At 39.7% G+C, this 20,712-nt stretch overlaps 1 pseudogene; it reads right to left on the bottom strand.

Moving 5' to 3' along the window:
- Positions 1 to 12,058: 12,058 nt before the first annotated feature.
- On the bottom strand, positions 12,059 to 13,510 carry LOC147879505 (3-ketoacyl-CoA synthase 1 pseudogene; annotated as a pseudogene).
- Between the last annotated feature and the right edge of the window lie 7,202 nt (positions 13,511 to 20,712).

Below are 20,712 nucleotides of genomic sequence, written 5' to 3'. Positions count from 1 at the left end.
CATATACCGGCTAACAACTCCCACTGCAAATGCAATGTCTGGTCTAGTAGCTATCATAGCATACATAAGACTCCCAACTGCTGATGCATAAGGAACCTTGGCCATCATGGCCTTTTCCTCATCTGATTTGGGACTATCTGTATGACTCAGTTTCACATATGGAGGCAATGGAGTACTCACTGCCTTCCCCCCCTCCATATTGAAACGCTGCAATACTTTTGTAACATACTCTTTTTGTGAAAGCCAAAGGAGTTTCCTACTCCGATCACGCGTGATGCGCATACCAAGAATATGGCCTGCAAGTCCCAAATACTTCATATCAAAGGCCTCATGCAACTTGGCCTTTAATGCATCTAGCTCATAAGTATTCTTGCTAGCCAATAGCATATCATCCACATATAGTGCCAGGATTATCAGGCTACTATCCTTAGCCCTTTTAGTGTAGAGGCAGTGATCAATTTCACTCCTTCTAAAACCCTGGGACCAAATGAAAGCATCAAACTTCTGATACCATTCTCTGGGTGCTTGCTTAAGACCATAGAGACTCTTCTTCAGCTTGCAAACTAAATGCTCTTTGCCCTTTTCTTCAAAGCCTTCCGGCTGCACCATGTAAATTTCCTCATGCAAATCCCCATGCAAGAAAGCTGTCTTGACATCCATTTGCATAAGCTCCATATCCTCTGATGCCACTAGTCCAAGCATGCATCTAAGTGTGGTCATCTTCACAACCGGAGAGAATATCTCATCAAAGTCCACACCCTTCTCTTGCTTGAACCCTTTAGCAACCAAACGGGCCTTGTACCTAGGCACATCATCACCTATGACCTTCATTTCGTAGACCCATTTACATGGCAATGCTTTCTTTCCATGTGGCAAAGAAACCAAGTCCCAAGTCTTATTCTTCATAAGTGAACTCATCTCTGATTGCATAGCATACTCCCACTTGCGTTGATCCTCACGCATCATAGCCTCTCTATAGCAAGAAGGCTCCCCGCAATCAGTAAGCATCACATAGTCTACCCCTGGAACAAACCTATCAGGCGGTCTAGACACTCTAGATGATCTTCTCAAGGGCATTTCAGCTTGCTGTCCCACTTGCATATCAGCCACATTTGGCTCATCATTTCCACCAATAGATGATCCATCATCTACCCTTGATTGTATACCTATGGGAGTACTTGGTGGTACCATTTCTTGCACATTTGGTGCATGGACAGCTTGCTGTCTATCAACATAGGCAGGTGGATTCACATCCTGGAAAGTGATTCTCCTCATTTCCACATCCCTCATGGGTGCCTTATGCATCTTCTTCTCATTGAAGACAACATCATGGCTGCGTATGATCTTCTTTGCTTCTGGATCCCAGAGACGATAGCCCATCTCTCCACTTTCACCATAACCCAGAAAGATGCATTTCCTAGACTTAGGATCTAGCTTCTTTTGAAGCTCTTTTGGCACATGTGCATATGCCTCACACCCAAATATACGCAAATGAGAGTAAGAGGGCTTCTTGCCACTCCATGCCTCTTCAGGAATACCACCATCCAAACTCTTACTAGGTGATCTATTGATCACATGCACTGCAGTCTTCATTGCCTCAGCCCAAAAACCACCAGAAAGACTTGCATTGGAAAGCATGCATTGCAACCTTTCTTGAATGGTACGGTTCATCTTTTCTGCAACTGGATTTTGCTCTGGAGTACGAGGGGATGTGAGCTCCCTCTTAATCCCACGTGTATCACAGAAATGCTGAAAGTCATGAGAGAGATACTCTCCACCATTGTCAGTCCGTAGGCATTTAAGCGTTCTACCTGACTGATTCTCAACCAAGGCCAGCCATTTCTGAAATACCTGGAACACATCACTCTTCCGAGCTATAGCATAAGCCCACACTTTCCTAGTTGCATCATCAATGAATGTCACATAGTATTCAGCCCCGCCTAATGACCGTGTAGGCATGGGACCACATATGTCTGAATGCACCAAATCAAGCATTTCAAACTCTTTCTTTCCCCTTCTTTTATGGGCTGATTTAGTCTGCTTCCCATAGAGACAATGCTCACAAAATTCAAAATCAGAGAAACTCAAATGCGGTACATAACCCAAATGGCATAAGAGTTTCATTCCATTCTGGCTCATGTGCCCCAACCTACAATGCCACAAAGAAGTGCTTGGCTGCTCGGTTATTGCAACAACATGGTCAAATACCCCTGATACATGTAAGGGATACAAAGTCCCACACTTGGCACCCCTGGCCAAAAGCATAGAGCCCTTCTGAATTTTCCAACTCTGAAAGCCAAAAGTGGTGTGAAAACCAGCATCATCTAGCTGACCCACTGAAATAAGACTCTTGGTCAGCTTAGGCACATGTCTCACATGTTTCAAAACAAATGCAGACCCATTTGCAAAAGAAAACTTTATGTCACCTGCTCCCACTATGTCACATGCATAGTCATTTCCAAGATGCACACAACCTGTCTTTCCACTATCATAAGTGGAGAACCATTCCCTATGGGGAGTAACATGGAATGAAGCACCAGAATCCAAAATCCAATCCTGGGAATATGCATCATCTGAAGTGGTAAGCAACTCTGCAGATAAACTAGACATGAAGAGAACGTCATTGTCACTATCATGTGTGACTGCATTGATCTCCTCGATCTTCACTTTTCCTTTGTCCTCCCTTGGACTCTCTTCCTTTTGATTTGCACCCCAATTTGCATTCTTTTTCTTATCCCTTTGCTCTCTTTTTAGCTTGTAGCAATCCTTTTTCATATGGCCCTTCTTGCCACAGTGGTAACACTCAATGTTCCGTGCCCTGGATTTGCTACGTGACTTCCCTCTTTCTTGGGACTTCCCCCTGAACTGTGATCTGCCCCTTTGCACATTTAAGGCTGCATCCTGCTTGTTGCCATCCATAGACTTCCGTCTAATCTCCTCGGCCAACAAGCTACCCACAACATCATCAAATTTCAGTACTCCACTAGGTGCAGAGTTACTGACAGCTGTACGGAAGGTATCCCATGAGGATGGCAATGAACATAAGAGAAATATTGCCTTAGTCTCCGCATCAAAATTCATCTTCTGAGCCTGAAGCTGGCTGAAAATAATATTGAATTCATTCAAGTGAGAAGCAATAGTTTCCCCTTCCTTCATCTGCAGCTCAAACAACCTCTTCATGAAGTAAACTTTATTAGAGGCAGTTTCCTTCTCATAAGTGGCACACAGTTTCTTCCACAAATCTTCCGTAGTCTGCTCATTTACTACTGTGAAATAAACTGACTCTGCAAGATGAAGTCTAATAGTAGACTTTGCTAATGCATCCAACTCATTCCAATCATCTCAGACATATCCGCAGGCTTAGCTTCAATACCTGCCAAGGGTTTAATCTGCTTCTTTTGAATAAGCACATCTCTTATTTGTTCTTTCCGCAAAGAAAAGTTTGTCCCATCAAACTTTTTAATGCTGAAAAGCTCCTTTTCAGACATGGAAGAGGATGCCATGATACAAATGAAACAAAATCCCAAATGCTAGTGCCTGCAAGAGAGAATCACACCAAATACTAGGTGCACCCAAATGTGTATGCCACAATAGAGTGAAATATCACCAAAATTCAAAGCTCAAAGCATCAAAAGATGCATCTGACTCATGTGCATATACTATGCATCCATATGAGCAAATCTGGCCCAAAAGAAAATGCCAATAAGTGCCAAATGACTCAAGCATAAACACTGTCCACTGGCATATGCATCAATAATGTCTCATCCAAGAGAGCATAGCACTATCAGTGCATCACCTGCAATGTTTCAAAGCTGTCCCTCAGCATAAAATAGCATCCATGTGCAAAGCGTCCATAAAAAATAGCATCCCACGAGGCAATTTGGGCCTATCAGCGCATCCAATAAGGACCGTAATGCATCCAAATGGCCTATAAATCATCCATTGCAACCCAATGCATACCACGAATGAGCGCACACTGCTCAAACTGTAACTAGAGTGATCTGCATAAGGTATGCTCAAGAAATCATAGTCCCACGGTAATGAGCGCTACTGAAAATAGAACCTGAGATGCTTCAAAACATGGGCGCCATTGCATAATCGGACTCAGCAAGAAAATCTGCAAATATCTCTCTTCTGCCAGAACTCCAAAATCCCAACCGATGAGTGAGAAATGGGAGTCAACACTTATCCACTGCCATGTGGCATAAATCTAAGGTTTCAAAACCTTAGTATGAAAAATGCATAACACAGAGACGAAATCGAATACACAGAGATTTATAACTCTGAAAATCCTTCACCGAATCACTCAAGAACTGATAGGTAGGGGTTTTTGGGCGTCCGGAACGCAATGGGATAGACGGTTTTGGAAACCGTGGTCTCAATCACTGGGTCCAACACACGGACTGAAAAACGTTTTTGGAAACAGAGCTATCTGTAAACTCCACCGAAGTGCGAATGATGAGCAACATAGAAGTTTTAGGACCTCCTGAGTCCACCGGAACTGACAGATCTGCAAATGGTTGCTCCAAACTTGAGTTCTAACACCCGGGCAAAAAACGCAGGAACTGACACAGTGAGTCAGAAATCCAATGAAATGATCCCAGATTCAAGAATGAAGGTGTTTCCAAGCTCCTGAAGTGAAGTGGACACCAAAAGCAAGCAATAGTTGCCTCTACAAGTCAATATGGAGTCTCTGTCATCGAACGGAACAGGGAAAAGCTCAAAAAACGACTTTTTCTTTGAAAGCACTTAACAGGCTCTCAAAACCACTTCGCAAAGCCAAAGTGACTTTTCCAAAGGTTTCTCCAAGGTCTCTGCACACTCGGATGCAAGTAAAGTCACCCACAAAGCTTCCCACAGAGCTGCTAAGCTTCAAGCATTCATGCACCTCAGCTAGATCACCCGGGCTCTGATACCAGTTGAGAGTGCTCTCAACGGGAGCAAGAATGGAAGAAGGAGAGAGAGACAGAGAGCCACACAAGTTTGGTGGGTGCAGAACCACCCTAATCTTCTTTTTCATTCATTTATATATGTGTTTGAGTATTGTACATAACCGGGGTTAAGGCACAGTGACCTTTAACCCCACAGTGGTTGTAGGGGATGCGGGGTGGTTGTGGAGAGGGGGATGCAATGATACTTGGGGATGCAGGAGTACTTGAGGAGGTGGGTGTTGGGGACGTGGGTGTACTGGTGGAATGAAGGATGAGGTAGCTCCCTTGCCCTTGAAGGCTTGCCACACATTTTTTATGTACGTGACTCTAGCTTCTATGGTGGGAGCCTTCCACCTTGTGTCGTAGGCAAGGATGTCTCGATCTGTTTGACTAAGACATTGCTGACTCTCCAATGCAAAGTGATACAAACACTTATTTCATTAATTTTGGACTTGTCAATGTACAAATTCATTTCACATATACTTTTGGACTAGTATTTGGATAAAATTTAAGAAAAAACCCACTCTTCAAAGCACATATGAAAACAAAACAAGAAGAAAATTTTTAGAGAATTTTAAAGGAGATGAAATCAAAATTATAAAATTTAATGTGAGACAGATAAGTTACACCAAAAGATAAGATTCAGTAGTTGTAAACTCTCGTAATATTGATAATGGTGCTAAGAAACACCTTCAAAAGTTACAATATTAAGCAAACTCACAATATTTATAATGGTGTTAACAAACACCAAAAGTTACAATAAGCCTCTCATTGGAAGGCATTAATATTTGCCATGGAAATCCTAGATTCAACCCATTCCTCTGCTAAGACCATCTCATCATGTTTAATGTAGTTAAAACTACAGAAGAGAAGCAAGGAATTATAAATTTTCTCCTGTATAGCACTTTCTTGATTCCGTATGGCTTGTGCTTCATGGGGTGGAAATCTCCCAAAACAAGCCCTGTGCGAAGTAACCTCACTTAGTAAGGTGAGATGGAAGAAGAGTTCAGAGTAAGGTTGTGAGATGAAAGAAGAGTGCAAGATTGGTAATGGGAGTAGACTTCAAGGCAAGATGCAAGAAGAGTTTGAGAGTAAGGCTATGAGATGAGTGCAAGAATGATAATGGGAGTGCAGTCGAGTTTTAGAGTAAGGCTGCAGGAAAGATGAAAGGAGTAAGCTTGAGGAGAGGAGGACGATAATGAGAGCAAAGTGGAAGAAGTGTTTGGCTGTAAAGATACAGCGGGAGAGATGTAGAACGACTAGAGAGGGATTTATAGAATTGCAAACTCATAATGTGAGATGAAAGATTTAGAATAAAGAATTGGAGGAGGCCGAGATGTTTCTAAGATGATGGTTGGAGAATGCTAGACTACTAGATTGTGTAAAGTAAGAAATGCAAGACCGTAATGTGAGACATGTTAGACAATAGATTTTGAGTACATTGAAATCTATAAAATAAAGTATTGGAACACAAGAATGATATTTTTATTAGATTCTCATCATGAGATATTTATTGTATACCATTGTGATGCTTTGGAAGTAGACTCTTTCTCTCAAGGCTTTTATTCTTTAGGCGTATATGGACTCTTCCTTTGGGCATAGAATTTATCTACTTCCAGGCGTGGACTTAGCTGTGATGGTTTAAGCATGGACTTGGTTGTGATTCTCCAGGCATATATTGAATCTCTTCTTTTGAGCGTGGGGTAGATGGTGATTCCTTGGGCATAGACTCCTCGGGAGGCTGTGATGCTTGTAGCGTAGAATGAGTCTCTACTTCCACTTGTGGACTTTGCTAGGATGCTTTGAGCATAGACTCCCCAAAATGGTTTGATGCTTTGGCCATAGATTGAGTCTCTACTTTTGCGGAGTGGACTCCCTTCTCTGATGCTTTGGGTTTATACTCCTCGGGCATGTGTTTGAATCTCTACTTTTGCAGCGGCTGGACTCAATTGTGATGCTTTGGGAGTAGACTCCTTTAAAGGCTATGATGGATTAGGAGTATATTGAGTCTCTACTTCCTCGAGAGCCTTTGATGCAGACTTGGCTATCTCATTTACTTCAATTGGAGATTGAGCAATTATGTATCAAATGGTATGAGCCACAAATGTATATAGTTTTGCATCCGAATATGTAGACATTCACGATTGTGAGCCCTTCACATCAAATATTTCATCGAGGTGCAACTTGTAGTTGTAGCATACTCTCCACCCACAGTTGTATGCATCATTTTGCTCTACGACCTCGCATCTTTGTAAGTCCATTGCTTCTTGCAAGTCACCATCATACTTTGTGACTTGTTCGATTGCACTTATTAACCTTGATGTAAGCCTATCCATCATAACATACAAGGGAATGAATAAGTGCATCGCAAAAGATGCATACCACAAAAGTTACAATGCATTAAGAGTAAGTGTACCACAAAATTAATGATGAATTAAGAGTACACTTATGCTAACACATTGCCATGATATCTTGCCATTGAATTGGAAAAATAGCATTTCTTGGCTTGTAGGTCCAAAGCCACCAAACTCCAATGTTTCCTGCATGGCCAATTAAGAATCTTTATTATTTGACTACATCTTACCTCTAGAAAAAGTAAATATGAGGTTGCGGTGTCACTTACTCCTCATAATATGGAAAAATGATAACTCATACATTGTCCATATTGAGAGATTGTAGCTAGGTGCAGATATCTTCTATTGACTTATTATTATTATTGAGCCGTGTAGAAAGCAGGGAAACTATGACGTATACACACTTTCCAAAATTTGGAGGAAACCAAGATATAACTATACTGCATCAAGAAATAAACAAACATTAGCTCATTATATTTTAACAATATATAAATACTAAGCCAAGATAAAGTTTGTATCAAACCTGAGGGTGGCCATTATAACTTTATCATTAACCTCTTTCCCTCGATATCTTAGGATTTGAATCTCTTCTTCACCAAATGATAGATATTGAGGTTGCTGTCCAATGAGAACCTGCACATCAAAGTTGCTTCCAATTTCTTGTAGCTTAGAAAAATCTTCAAAATTCTTCAATGTGAGCCACGCCATCATCATATGCTCTGAGTTCCCATATAAGAGAAGTAGTTAACTCTCTATGTTAGGAAAGTCATTCTGTGATCCTTTTATTGTCTTAAATATTTCACTTTCAGTTTTTCTAGCAATCACCATATCATTCACCATATCAATTAAACTCGAAGGAATACTGTGGCCTTCCTGACTTTAGATCCACGTGAAACCATTTCTTCTTCCTTCCCCTCTGCAGTCTATAAAAAAATACAAAAGCTTGTGAGATTGATAGGTTATAGTTAAATCTAATGCTTGTAAAAGAAAAGTAAAGGGTCATACCAGGATATATGTTCGTGATTTCTTTGCGTAATCTTGTGAGCCAAGAAGATCATCCGTGTCATCATCTGCAATCATCTATGCATCACCTTTGTCTTTATCATGGGAGCCATCAAGATCATCCATGTCATCATCTCCAATCCTCTTATGTTCCACTTGTTTCTCGTAGCCAACAGTTAGATCAACTTGCAAGTGAAAGTGTGCCATGCAAGCCTTTGTTTCAATAATATTAGTGGAATATCCTTTTTTGAGAAGATCTTCAAAAAGATATCCCATCTATAATAAGGTGACCTCCCAATTAGGCGGTTGCAAGTATTCCAACGTACTAATCAAAAGACTTCCACTTTTTGCTGGACATTTGTAGATTTTGGAGTGCACTTGATGATGACAGGACCTATGGATTTCTTTCTCCTCTAGCATGAGATGCAGACTCTTGGAGGTCCCCTTCATGTTATGTTGTAGGGAGTGGTTAGGATATGGACTCCGCATGCATAAGAGGAATGATTTGAGGCATTGGATATTTAATACACATTCTCTCTTGCATGTCTTGGTTACACACGCACCATTGTAGATCTTGAAATCCCAGGCATAAACTTTCTCCAAAGTGTATGCATCTCTTCCTTGTTTTCTTTATTGACAAAAATGACAATATTGCAAATTTTATCTCTACTAGTGGTGGTATATAGTATTCTATCGATGAATTGGTGAATATCATTGGAAGAAACCTCATCAATAAAGAATACTTGGGGCTTATCCCAACTTGTTTCATCAAGTAAAAAGTCCTTATCTGAAATGCCCCTGTATGCTACAACCTTTCCAGATTCTGAAGTGATGTTCACATTGAATTGAAAGCTGTGGTTGACATCCTATTATTATTCTCAGGTTATGCTCATTCACAAGCTTCTCAACATATGCAATCACCTGTGGTGGGATTTGGGCTCTCATGAACGAGGTGACTACTTCCGAACCATCTTCTTGATTCTTCATCCACTTATGTGCCCATGCCTTTTCCTTAACTGTGGATAAAGCGGCTATATGCTTCACAATATTAATATTGCATTGAACAATAGGGATATCTTTGTCTATGAGAAATATCTAATTGCACTATCCACTGCATCACGTTTCACCTGTATGTTGATGCACTCCTCCATGATCTTTGTCCTTCCTGCCAAAAAACCATTCTTTCTTGAGGAGTTTCTCTGTTGCCATTGTTACATAGCTATCTGGCAAATATTTTACTAGCCTCCACATTCTTGTTGTCACCTCCTTTTTCTCAACCTTTGACTTTTGTGATAGTAACAAAGGACCTTCATAAGTAACCTCACCCTTCTTATATCCACGAAAAACTGCCACAACTTCCTCAAACACCTCATCAGGTTGAAAAATTATACTTGTGTAGTCTTCATATCTACCTCTTGCTACCTTGAAGATTGTGAGAGATTCTTCCCATTCTTGACTTCCCCTTGGTACAATTTCACTTAAACATATATAAAAATTGACTAATGTGTCTACATCCGCTTTTGTGGCAGTTCTTTTCAAATGTGTTGCTAGAGAATCAAGTGTCGTCCATAGACACCTTGCTTTCATTAGGATTTCCGATGTTGAGGTTATCTTATATTTTGCAAAAATATCATGATTCAATCTTTTGGACTCAATCAAATATTTTGTTGGATGCTTAAAAATACATATTGTGGCCATATAAAAATTGAAGGGAAGAACCTTTGAAATTTGCTCTGCAATGAGTCTTCTGGAGTCCCTTGCTTGTCTAGCAAGTTCATTACAAGCATATGCATAATGCTGACCATCAATTGACTCAAATTTACAATGCAGCAAGAAATTTCTCTTTGCCTCTTTCAAATAAGTGGAATTTGTCGAAGGCTTTGTGTGTTTATACTTAAGTATATATATATATATATATATATATATGAGCATCTACCAATAATTATTTGAAAACAAAGATATTAGCTTTTAATCAATCCATTAGTATGTACATGTTCACAATGCTCTGGAAGAATAAAAGTATCACTTTCATCGGTCCAGAGTCTAGTGGAGTCAATGGCAAAGAAACCATAAATATCCAAATTAAGTAGTACGGGAAGGATGCATTTTGTAGCAATTGTGACCATAAATATCCAAATTAAGTAGTACGGGAAGAAACTTACATGTGGCATACATCCAGCTACAAGCTCCAGCTCTCAATCGATTATGTCCTCTCCATCATCTTTGACTTCACAAAGAGCTTCTTGTAGCCAATCATGTGAGATGTGTCCGGAGAGAAGAGCAAGGTCCGGTGGATATGGCACCCTACACCTGTGCATGACTCTAAATCCCGTCCTCTTATTTATTCTTTTTGCTTTGGCCTCTTCATACCTCTCTACTCATCTTTGCATCTCGGGACTATTGAGGACATAAAACTTATTGAATTTCTCTCTTTGCTCTTCGCTCATCTTTCTTTCAACCCCTTTACCTTGGGGAACCTCCGTAAGTGCACCTGAGTCATTTCATAATGCTTGAGGGAAAGTGCTTCTCAAGCAAGCACACAACTTCAATGGAGTCCACCTCAGCCCTCTCGATGCTCGATAGAGAGATCACTTTTTGCGAGATCCACTTATTCCACGTGCACCCATAAGATTCAATATTTTCTACCGATCATTTAAAATTGTATGAAATATAATGAAGGTGATATGATACTAAGCATAGCTAACAATGCCATTGATCTTGTAGAAAGCTTTTCTAACATCTTCCGATAAGCATCCTCTCACTTGTAAGAGCAATGGAAGGGTTTGCATGCCTCGCCTCTTTGAACACCAAGCTTAACCCAAGGATTCACTATGTAAAAGATTTGGATAACACATGCATTTAAAGGACAAACATAAATAGCCTTTATAAGTTATATAAGTATTTTATCCTAATGTTCATTCCAAATTCCAAATATAAAATCCCTTCGATAAAGAGATTGCTATTTGATTATGTGATTTATCTAAGTAGAAAAGAACCCTTTGAATTCACATGTGGCATTCTTCAATGAACCCTCTCAAGGTTTAACTTGAGAATATTGATTAATCTTCATGCTAAACTCATTAAAAACATTTCAAAGTAGTCCCTCCTAGACCTTGTTCAACTTTGTCTCATTGCATAAGTAAATTACTATAAAAATTATGTAAATTATCTAATTAAAACCCTTTTAATGAATGCATGTGCTATTCTTCACTAAACCCTCTTAGAGTTCAAGTAGAGGATGTTGAACAATCTTCATGTTGAAACTCATCAAAAACATTTTAAAGTGGCTCTAAAGTGATCCCTCCTCAACCTTGTTCATCTTTTTCTCATTAGCCAACAATGTGAGTGCTCTCTTTATTTCTTAGCATTTGGGTAAGCTTAGCGTTGACAAGAATCTTGTTAAAAACTTGTCTTATGAAGCATTTCTTATGGAAGTTCAATTTATTTACTCTTTTCTTCCTTATCATCTGTAATATATTAAATTTTCTTTAGGGAAAAAAATACAATTAGCTCCTGCCATAATCAGGATGCTTAGGAAAATAATTGATATAAGATGGGGGACTCTCTCTTACATAATGAGTCAATTAAACTGCCACCATAACTTGAATGTGTCAAAGTTACCACTACTTCCAAAAACGCTAACCATATTCCTATCGAAGTATAGTAAATTTCTACAAAGATGCCAAAGGACAATCTGATGAGTCTGATCTCTTTGGGCAAAACCAAAAGGTCTCAAGAGATTTCCACAGATATACTTGGGAGGCTTTAGTATCAATGGTATCCACGTCTCGGAAATGCAGCAGGATACCTGTGGATGCAGTCCAGCCAAGGGCTACGAACGGGGACGGGAATGTCTGCAATAGCCTTCCATACCGCGCTATTACATTTGAACCCGGAGCCCAAACCAAGCATCCACACTTTGTCTCCCTTCTTGATCTTCTGCTTCGCCTCCATATAAGCAAGGACATACCATAGGCAGCTGGCAGAAGTGTTACCAAAGCGATGAAGAGTAGCTCGAGATGCTTCCAACAAATCGTCGTTCAGAAACAAATTCTTCTGGATTTCGTCTATCACGGCTCTGCCTCCCGCATGAAGACAGAAATGCTGGAAGGCTAGCTTGAAATCTGGCTGGTACTGCTTCACCTCCATTTTAAGGACCTTCCTGGAAAGCAGACTGATAACAAACAGTATCTGCTCCCCCAAAGGCAGGACACGGGGCCCTAGGGTAACGATGTTTGTTCTGAGGGCATCGGCTGCAACCCCCATCAGGTCTCGGTTCAGTGCAACTCCCAAGCATCCCTCTTCGTCCTCGGTCTGATATGCACAGCGGTAAGCGCGGTCATCTGCCGCCTTGTGCGTTCTCACGCAGTGGAGAAACTCGTACTTGCTACACGACCTTTTGTCCCGCCTATTGGTGAGCAGCATGGCAGCACAACCCACACGGAATAAGCAATTTGTCACTAACATCGACTTGTTGTTCCCAGAATACCAGTTGAGGGTAATGTTCTCAGTGCTCACCACCAAAGCATACTGATTTGGGTACACCTTCAATAAGTCCTTTGCTAGATTACAAGCAATCACAGAGGCGCTACAACCCATTCCACCAAGGTGAAAAGTCTTGACGCTCTCCATCATTTTGAAATGATTCACGATCATCGCGGAATGAGACGGGGAGGGGGCGAAGAGACTGCAATTCGTAATCAGAATATCGATATCACCGGGTTCTACTCCTGTCTTCTTCAAGAGTTCGTCCACAGAACCAAACAGTACCTGGGTGGCTTCGAGTAAGACATCCTCGTGCAGAGCAACGGGTCGGTCGTTAAAAATGAAGGGGGGCACATAAGTCTCTCCACCAAGCCCCGACCGAAGGAATATCTTGCGCTGGAACTCCACGCTAGGAATAGTGAATTTCCCATCATTTGTCGTGAAAAACTCAGACAGTTCGTAGTTACACTTTTGATCGTCCCCAGGCTTGTAACATGCAAAATCCACGAGGTACAGAGGGCGCGACCATCGTCGGAAGAAGGACACGGCAGCAATGACGAGCGCAAGGACCCAAGGCAGAAGCGGGAGGCTGTAGGGGTGAAAGCTATCCCAGAAGAGCGCCAGGACGGGGAGGCAGGTGGAGGAATGTGTCATTTCTGCAACTTTGAGGAGGAGGATAAGGAGCAGAGCAGGAGGCAAGATGGAAATGAATGGAAGCTGGGGGTGGCGGAAACCCATGTTGTTGGATGATGGACGCGGTGCACAGATTGCACAGACTGAAGAAGGTGGGAACTTCTGGTAAGGACAACCAAGGACAAATTACTTGAATTTGGCTCAAATTACGTCCAATTGATTAGTAATAGCTAGACCCACTTCAACTTTAATTCCGCATTCTGTCTCGATTGTCACGGAGGCATTTAGTAGTCAGCACTCCATAGTTAGAAACGCCCATCTCGATGCACGATATCTGGCACGCAATCCTCTCCCTTCAGTTCTAACTACTCTCCAAGTGTTCACGAAAAACATTTTTTCTAACAGTAAGTAGAGAAATTCATGACTTTTTGAAGTAAAAGGTCGAGGTTTAAAACCCCTTCATTCAAGATCTATACTTCAAAAAAATTTAGTGTCAAAATGAGAAACAATACTATGTAAATTTCTCAAGTATCTCACAAAGACTAAGACCAATGGAATTGGAGATTTTTTCATTACATAGGCATGATGATGCATGCATAGATTGCCACTTATTTACTAGATCTAGCATCATGCACACTACTAAGGTCTAGTAACCCCATAATTTCCTTGCTAGACATGTATCTTAGGGGTGAGAATCCAACATATCACTGGTAATAATCATCCTTCCATCACTCCATAGATAACATAGAGCCCATCATCTATAGGCTAGAAGTTTATGAACATGCTTTCAGATTATAAGATTGCAACCACAAAATGTCACTGGCCAAAAGTCTACCCGTATACATGAGTGCACCAAACAAGTGTTTCTTATCTATAACAAAACTTGCCAGCTTCATTGTACAAAAAGTAACCCCAAAAGCCAGGTCCCAGCTTGCAAACCAATACCAAACGAGCAATGAGATGGCAAGTTACTTTCCCATATGCCAACCTGGATCAATCTTCCTAGAAAACCAAAGTGAACCCAACCAATTTGATTTGCAAATAAGAAAATATATATGGGATGGCTGGACTCTTGCATGTTACTTTTTCATATGCCAACCTCAATCAACTTTCCTAGAAAATCGAAGTGGACCCAACCAATTTGATTTGTAAATCAAAAAATAAGCAATGGGATGGGACTGTTCATGTTACTTTCTCATATGCCAACCTGGATCAACCTTCTTGAAAAATCAAAGTGGAAAAATCAGAAAATGAGACCTCTCAAAACCTACCACCTCCATCACCCATGGCATTTCTAGTATTCAAATAAAAAATTATCAAATGAAGCCTTCAAAATCTGCATGCCTATGGACATTGTGAAATCACTAAGGAAAGTATCACGATCTCTCCCAAGCATGTCTCCAATTGGGATTCCAATAAAGCAAGATTTAATAATAAGTAACCAACCGAGCAAAATCAAAATGATCAATCACCTTGGCAAAACCAAACTGGTCCCAAATTCCCAATCATCGTGGCAAAACCATCCAGTCTTATATTCAAAGACAAAATTAAACCCTCCACAAATTTGTATGCCATGCCATGGATAGCATGGAATAACCAAAAGAAGTAAAGCATATCTCTAACTGAGATTTTTGCATAAGCAAGCTTTAAGACAAGCTATGGGTAGTCTAAAATACCCAAAAGAAGTAAAGTGTGTCTCAAACTAATCCAAAATGAGTAGGAACATGATGCATGGTACTTTCCCATATGCCAACTTGGATCAACCTTCTTGAAAAACCAAAGCGGATGTCAAAAAATAAAACCCAAAAGCTGCAACCTCCATCTGTCTATAAAGCATGCATGGCTCCAATATCCAAAATCCAAGGATATGCATATAAACCAAAGCAAGACACTTTCTAATTTATACTGCTCACCAAAATCTGCACTGTGCCAACTTGCATCAACCCTACAAAACCTTTCCATCTTCATCTTACATGCTCCTAGCTTGCAACCACCAAAAACTTATTCAACCACCTGTACATATAATGCTCAAACCCTTTTCCATGCTAGCTTGCATGAGCTATCCTGTCAAAGCCAAATTGATGATACAAAAACCCTAGCAAAGCAACCATGACAAAAATAAACTTGCCAATCAATTGTGTAGTACTCAAATCAAGAATTAAAGCCTTCAAGAGCATGCATGCCATGCTACAAATAGCCTAGAACAACCAAAAGAAGTATTACAAACTTTCTAAACCATGTCTCGAATTGAGATTCAAATAAAGCAAGCTTTAATGGTGATAAGCAAGCACACTAACAAAACCAAATTGATTCAACATCCTGGCAAAACTAAACTGATTCCAAGCACCCTCGCAAAAGCAACCAGTCTACTATTAAAGCCTCCAAAAACTTGCACGTCATTATATGGACAGCTTGGAATAACCAAAAGTAAGTAAAGCATGTCTCCAACTGAGATTTCAAAAAGCAAGCTTTAATTATAGATAAGCTATAGATAGCCTGGAGCAACCAAAAGATGTAAAGTGTGTCTCAAACTGAGATCGCAATAAGCAAGCCTTAATGATATGCCACCGCCCTAACAAGAAACAAAACTGATTCAACCATCTTGGAAAAAGTTGCATGCCATGATATAGACTACCTAGAATAGCCAAAAGAAGTAATGCATGTCTCCAACTAAGAATCTGACAAGCAAAACCTAATGATAAGGTATGGACAGCTTGGAATATCCAGAAAAAGTCTTCAATTGACAATTGAATAAGAAAGTTTTAATGATAGACCAACTCCATAGTGCATACCATGCTATGACCAACCTGGAACAATAAAAAATTTTATTATAATCTCTCAAGAATGTCTTTAACTAAGATTCAAATAAGAAATCTTTAATGACATATTAAACATTCTCAAATGACACAATACAATTTATTAAAATTAACATGCAATCATTGTGCTCATTAATTTTTTGCAACCACACTCTAATTATCAATAGTATACACAGCTAATAACTTAAGCCAAACACACTATTGGTTGCTTGAAAATCAAAATATTATTTGCACACTTTGAATTTTGTGCAACCATATGCTAAGGAGATGCTAAGCATCATAAAAAATGGAGCTAAAACTATAAGCTACTTAAAAATCAAAGTATACTTCATTTTTCAATGTTTCAAGGTACCATATATATGCCATGAAGTCCTTGTTGCATTGCCCCATGCTTCAATACTCTCTGTAAAGTCAAACTCTTCCACACTTGGGCCCTCAACAGAAATATGCATCAATGCTGCTAAGTTTGGTGTCGCAAGCTGATTTCGATATCAATTTTTAATCATGTTTTGACAAGAGCATCCCCTCTCATAGATTGTTGTACTTGAACATTGGACCATTGCAACTTCATTCAGCTGAAGCATCATTGGGTACTTAGTGCAAAAGAACATCAATACATCTAACATAGCTCCATATATCCTTCAAAGGCCATGTCTTCCAATCAGAGGCAGCTTGCACTTTGAACACTTGAAATTCTTTTTTCAAAGCTCTACCATCAATCAAGCTATCAAAACTTTTTCCATTGCATGTTACATGATTTCCATAGAATTGCACTAATGAATTCAATTCTTCTCCTCCAAAAGATTTCAAAAGCTGCCCAGGTGGAAAAGACGATGGACATAGTATTTTCAAGCAACTCAATACCATATTATTTGCAAACCTCTCTTTTAGACTATCCAAGATAAGAGTAGAATATTGTTTTTGAAACTATATGGCACAGATCCAATCGGACATCTTTGTATTATAGCACCACGAAACACATCTCCTTTTAATGCACTCCTCAATTCAGCAAGATGCCCATTAGCAAAACCATAGTCGGGAATTATAGGAAGCCCCTACTATTGTAATTCCTTGCATTAATGTCAATTATGGGATCTGCAATAAATTCCATTTGTATCGTGCCAATAGTTGCATTCACAAGACTTGATACACTTGTAATATCCACAAACATATTTTGGAAAACAAAGATTAGACGAGCATTAATGTGATCTAGTAAGTCTCCAAGAAATTGCAAGGCATAAATAAATTCAAACTTTGACACAATCTCATAAAGAGACTGATTTTCAGCCTTCAAGAATGCTAAAAGTGGCTCAATAACTTCACAAACATTTGCAATCACTTTGTGCCTACTCAACCACCATATATTATGAATCCTCTTCATATGTAGTGTTTTGCAATCAAACTCCTCTTCCAATTTAGTTAGCTTCAATATCCTTGAAGAACTCTTTTTGAGAAAAGACCCTATCTCATTTAGAGGTGCATCAATCTTACGAGCAAACTCACATTGCTTTAATGCATCAGAGGCACATAAATGTGTGCGATGTGCAACACAATGGATAGAGGTTAGAAAAGGAATGGAATTTTTCAACAATATAGCCAAACCTTTACCTTTTCATGTCATGACAGAGGCACCATCTGATCGAAAGCTCACCCTTTTTGTCTCATCAATGTCATGAGCTGCAAAAACCATTTCAACTTAGCATGCAACCCCTTTGCAGTTTTATCTTCCACCTCCATGAGTCCCAAGAAAGATGCACAAGGCGAGTGCTTCCACATATAACTCCCATAAATTATCATATGCTCAAACATAGATATATCAGTTGACTCATCCATGTAGATACCAAAGATAGATGATTGTTTCAATCAATGAATTATTTCCTTGCAAATGTAATTTGCTATAAAAGAAACAAAGGTAGATGCAACTTTGTCATTATGGTAAAGATCCGCTGGTAAGTTTTCTACCCACAACATTTCAAAAACCCCAACATACATGCAAACTTCAAGAATTCCATATCATTCTTAGCAAAAAAATAAGCAGTCCGGAATGCAAGGTGAAAGCAAGGTAATGTGGAATGCTTTTTCCACTATATAGCATGAAACTAATACATAGTTCTTAAATGAAGAAAAAACAAAAGTCATTATATTTTTCAATACCAAGTAATTAAAAGACTGATGAGACGTTTCAGGTAGTTCTTAGATTCCAACAACAAAATTGTGTTCCATCCTAATCATTTTGTCAACCATTCCTTCAAGCTGAAGAGCTTCATATTCATCGTCTATGCTATTGCACTATCGTCCAGCTCGTGACTTCAGCTTCCTCACAATGAGGACTCAAACACGCATGAACTAGAGGGTAAAGTCCTGATGGAAGCAGTTTCTGCTTATCACTTTCTATTGTTTATGAAGTTTGACTTGCAGATGTTGGCATAGACTAAATGAGGCCCAATTTCGTTCAAGTTTAGCACATCGTTTCTTGAATTGATAGCATTGATATAGCAGTACATCGTGCTTGGAAGGAGGTGGAAGTATGCTATTCGAGACCTTTCAGTAGATGGAGTGCTTGTATTGAAATGGTTACTAAGATTGCTAAAGATTTTGAGAGAGAGAGAGAGCAGGAAGAATGAGGAGACAAGGGAAGGCAACGGTTTGCGTGAGTTTGTAATTATTGTTGACTATTGCTGAGAATCCATTGGATCCTATTTTTCCTTCATTGCTTTCCTCGGTTGATCTTTTCTTGAGAGCTATAGAACATGCTAGACTAGGTGTAGCTAAGGTTCAAAGTGGCTTCAAGAAGGTAACACACCGTCGGCATTCTTCTTTAGAACGGTTAGAGAGAAAAGTATGCTGAGGGCAATCTAGTGTATGAGGAGTCAAAAATAGCTGAGATTTTCATATAGCGTTTATCTAGCATTGTGGGCACTAAGCCAATTAAAAGCACAAATTACAAGGTAAAGCTGGATGCATTCCTAAGCAATTTGCACGATAGGTGGTGATGCCTTATGAGGCTCTACTGTTGCAAAGGCCGAGTCTTCGGTTGTGATCAAATATGTTCTTTGGATGATATCAACGGCTAAGATCAAATATGTTGTGTTCTCTATGGCTAGAGATAAGTCACTTGGGCCTAGCAGTATGCCTATTGAGTTCTATCAATATAACTTATGGAGGATATGATGGAAGTAATTAACTAGTGCTTCCAAAGAGGTGTGATGCCTCAGAGGCTTAATATGGGTATGATAAAGCTTATTCCTAAGGAGCAAAATAGTTGGTTACCATGTCACTGGAGACCTTTGTCGATGCTCAATTGTGTGTGCAAAGTTATGGCCAAGGATTTGGCAAACAGAATCAAGCATATTCTGAGTAGCATGGTGCATGCCAGACAATATGGTTTTGTATATGGAAGGAACATATTATTGGCTATTGATCATGCAGTGAATCATAATGAATCATATTGAATTTTAGTCTTTCTGTCTTTGTAGAGATCATGGCAGCTAATGCAGCTCACAAGGCATCTAAGAAGATATCACAAGTGCAAGTCCCAGTACAAAAAAAATTTTGCCAATACGCACAGGCATTTAATGAAGAGTATGGGCTCAGTATGGTTGGAATAGATCCAAGGGAGATACAAATAGGTTCGAAAGACATCACCCCTGCAGACTTGGAGTCTGTATTTGCATGTCCCAAACCAGTTTCTGGGCAAAAAAAAAAAAAGTCATATTATGTATGTAATGAGTTTGCCCAGAAGAAGTGCAAGTCAGCGCAAAGAGCTAAGGACATGTAGCTTTTCACCATTGCATGGGCTCCATTGTAGAGAGTGCACTGGAACATGCTAAGGTCCACCGAGGGCATCTAGGTACAAAGCGCAAGAGGTGGGAAGAGAATATGAGATCTTTACATGGTGTGTTCCCTTCATCTAATGTAAAATCTGTTGTTTCCACAACACTAGTGAAAAACCTGTTTTATATGAGCCCAGAATTCCAAAAAAAATAGGAAGATGGAATTGTTGGAATGACAAGTGCACATGAGATTAGGTTGGGATGTCTGAAGTCGACGCTTGATGAGGAATGCTAGGTTCTTGAGGTTGCTAGCTGGAACTTGTATAGAGCAAAAGGCAAGCGCACAGAGATGAACAAGATGGAATCTAAACTGTTCAATCTTTGGAGAGGATGCTGATCAAGAATGGTTGTTACAAATGTTCCAAAGATTGTATACCAAAGACAATGTACAGGAACTACAGAAAATATCGCGTGAGTGTACAATAGGGGGTTTTTTTGAAATGAGGCATAAGCTTATACATTAGGGGTGGGGGCCCTTTTTTTCCCCCAATATTGAATTTAAGCTAGGGGGACCATGTCATATTTAAGAAGGGGGGACATAATATAGGTTACCTTGGGTAACTAGTCCAAACAAGTTTGATTTTGTGTATGGTTTTAAATAGTCATAGGGAAAGTAACCTAAATTTGCTTATTGTGTAATCTAAATGGAGTCTAAATG

The sequence above is a fragment of the Dipteris shenzhenensis genome, chromosome 33 (assembly GCF_047967505.1).
Source record: "Dipteris shenzhenensis isolate YYH24624 ecotype China chromosome 33, Dip_SZ_1.0, whole genome shotgun sequence".
Classification (NCBI taxonomy): Eukaryota; Viridiplantae; Streptophyta; class Polypodiopsida; order Gleicheniales; family Dipteridaceae; genus Dipteris; species Dipteris shenzhenensis.
Note: the sequence above shows the minus strand (reverse complement) of the source record. Positions and strands in the feature narration are given on the sequence as shown.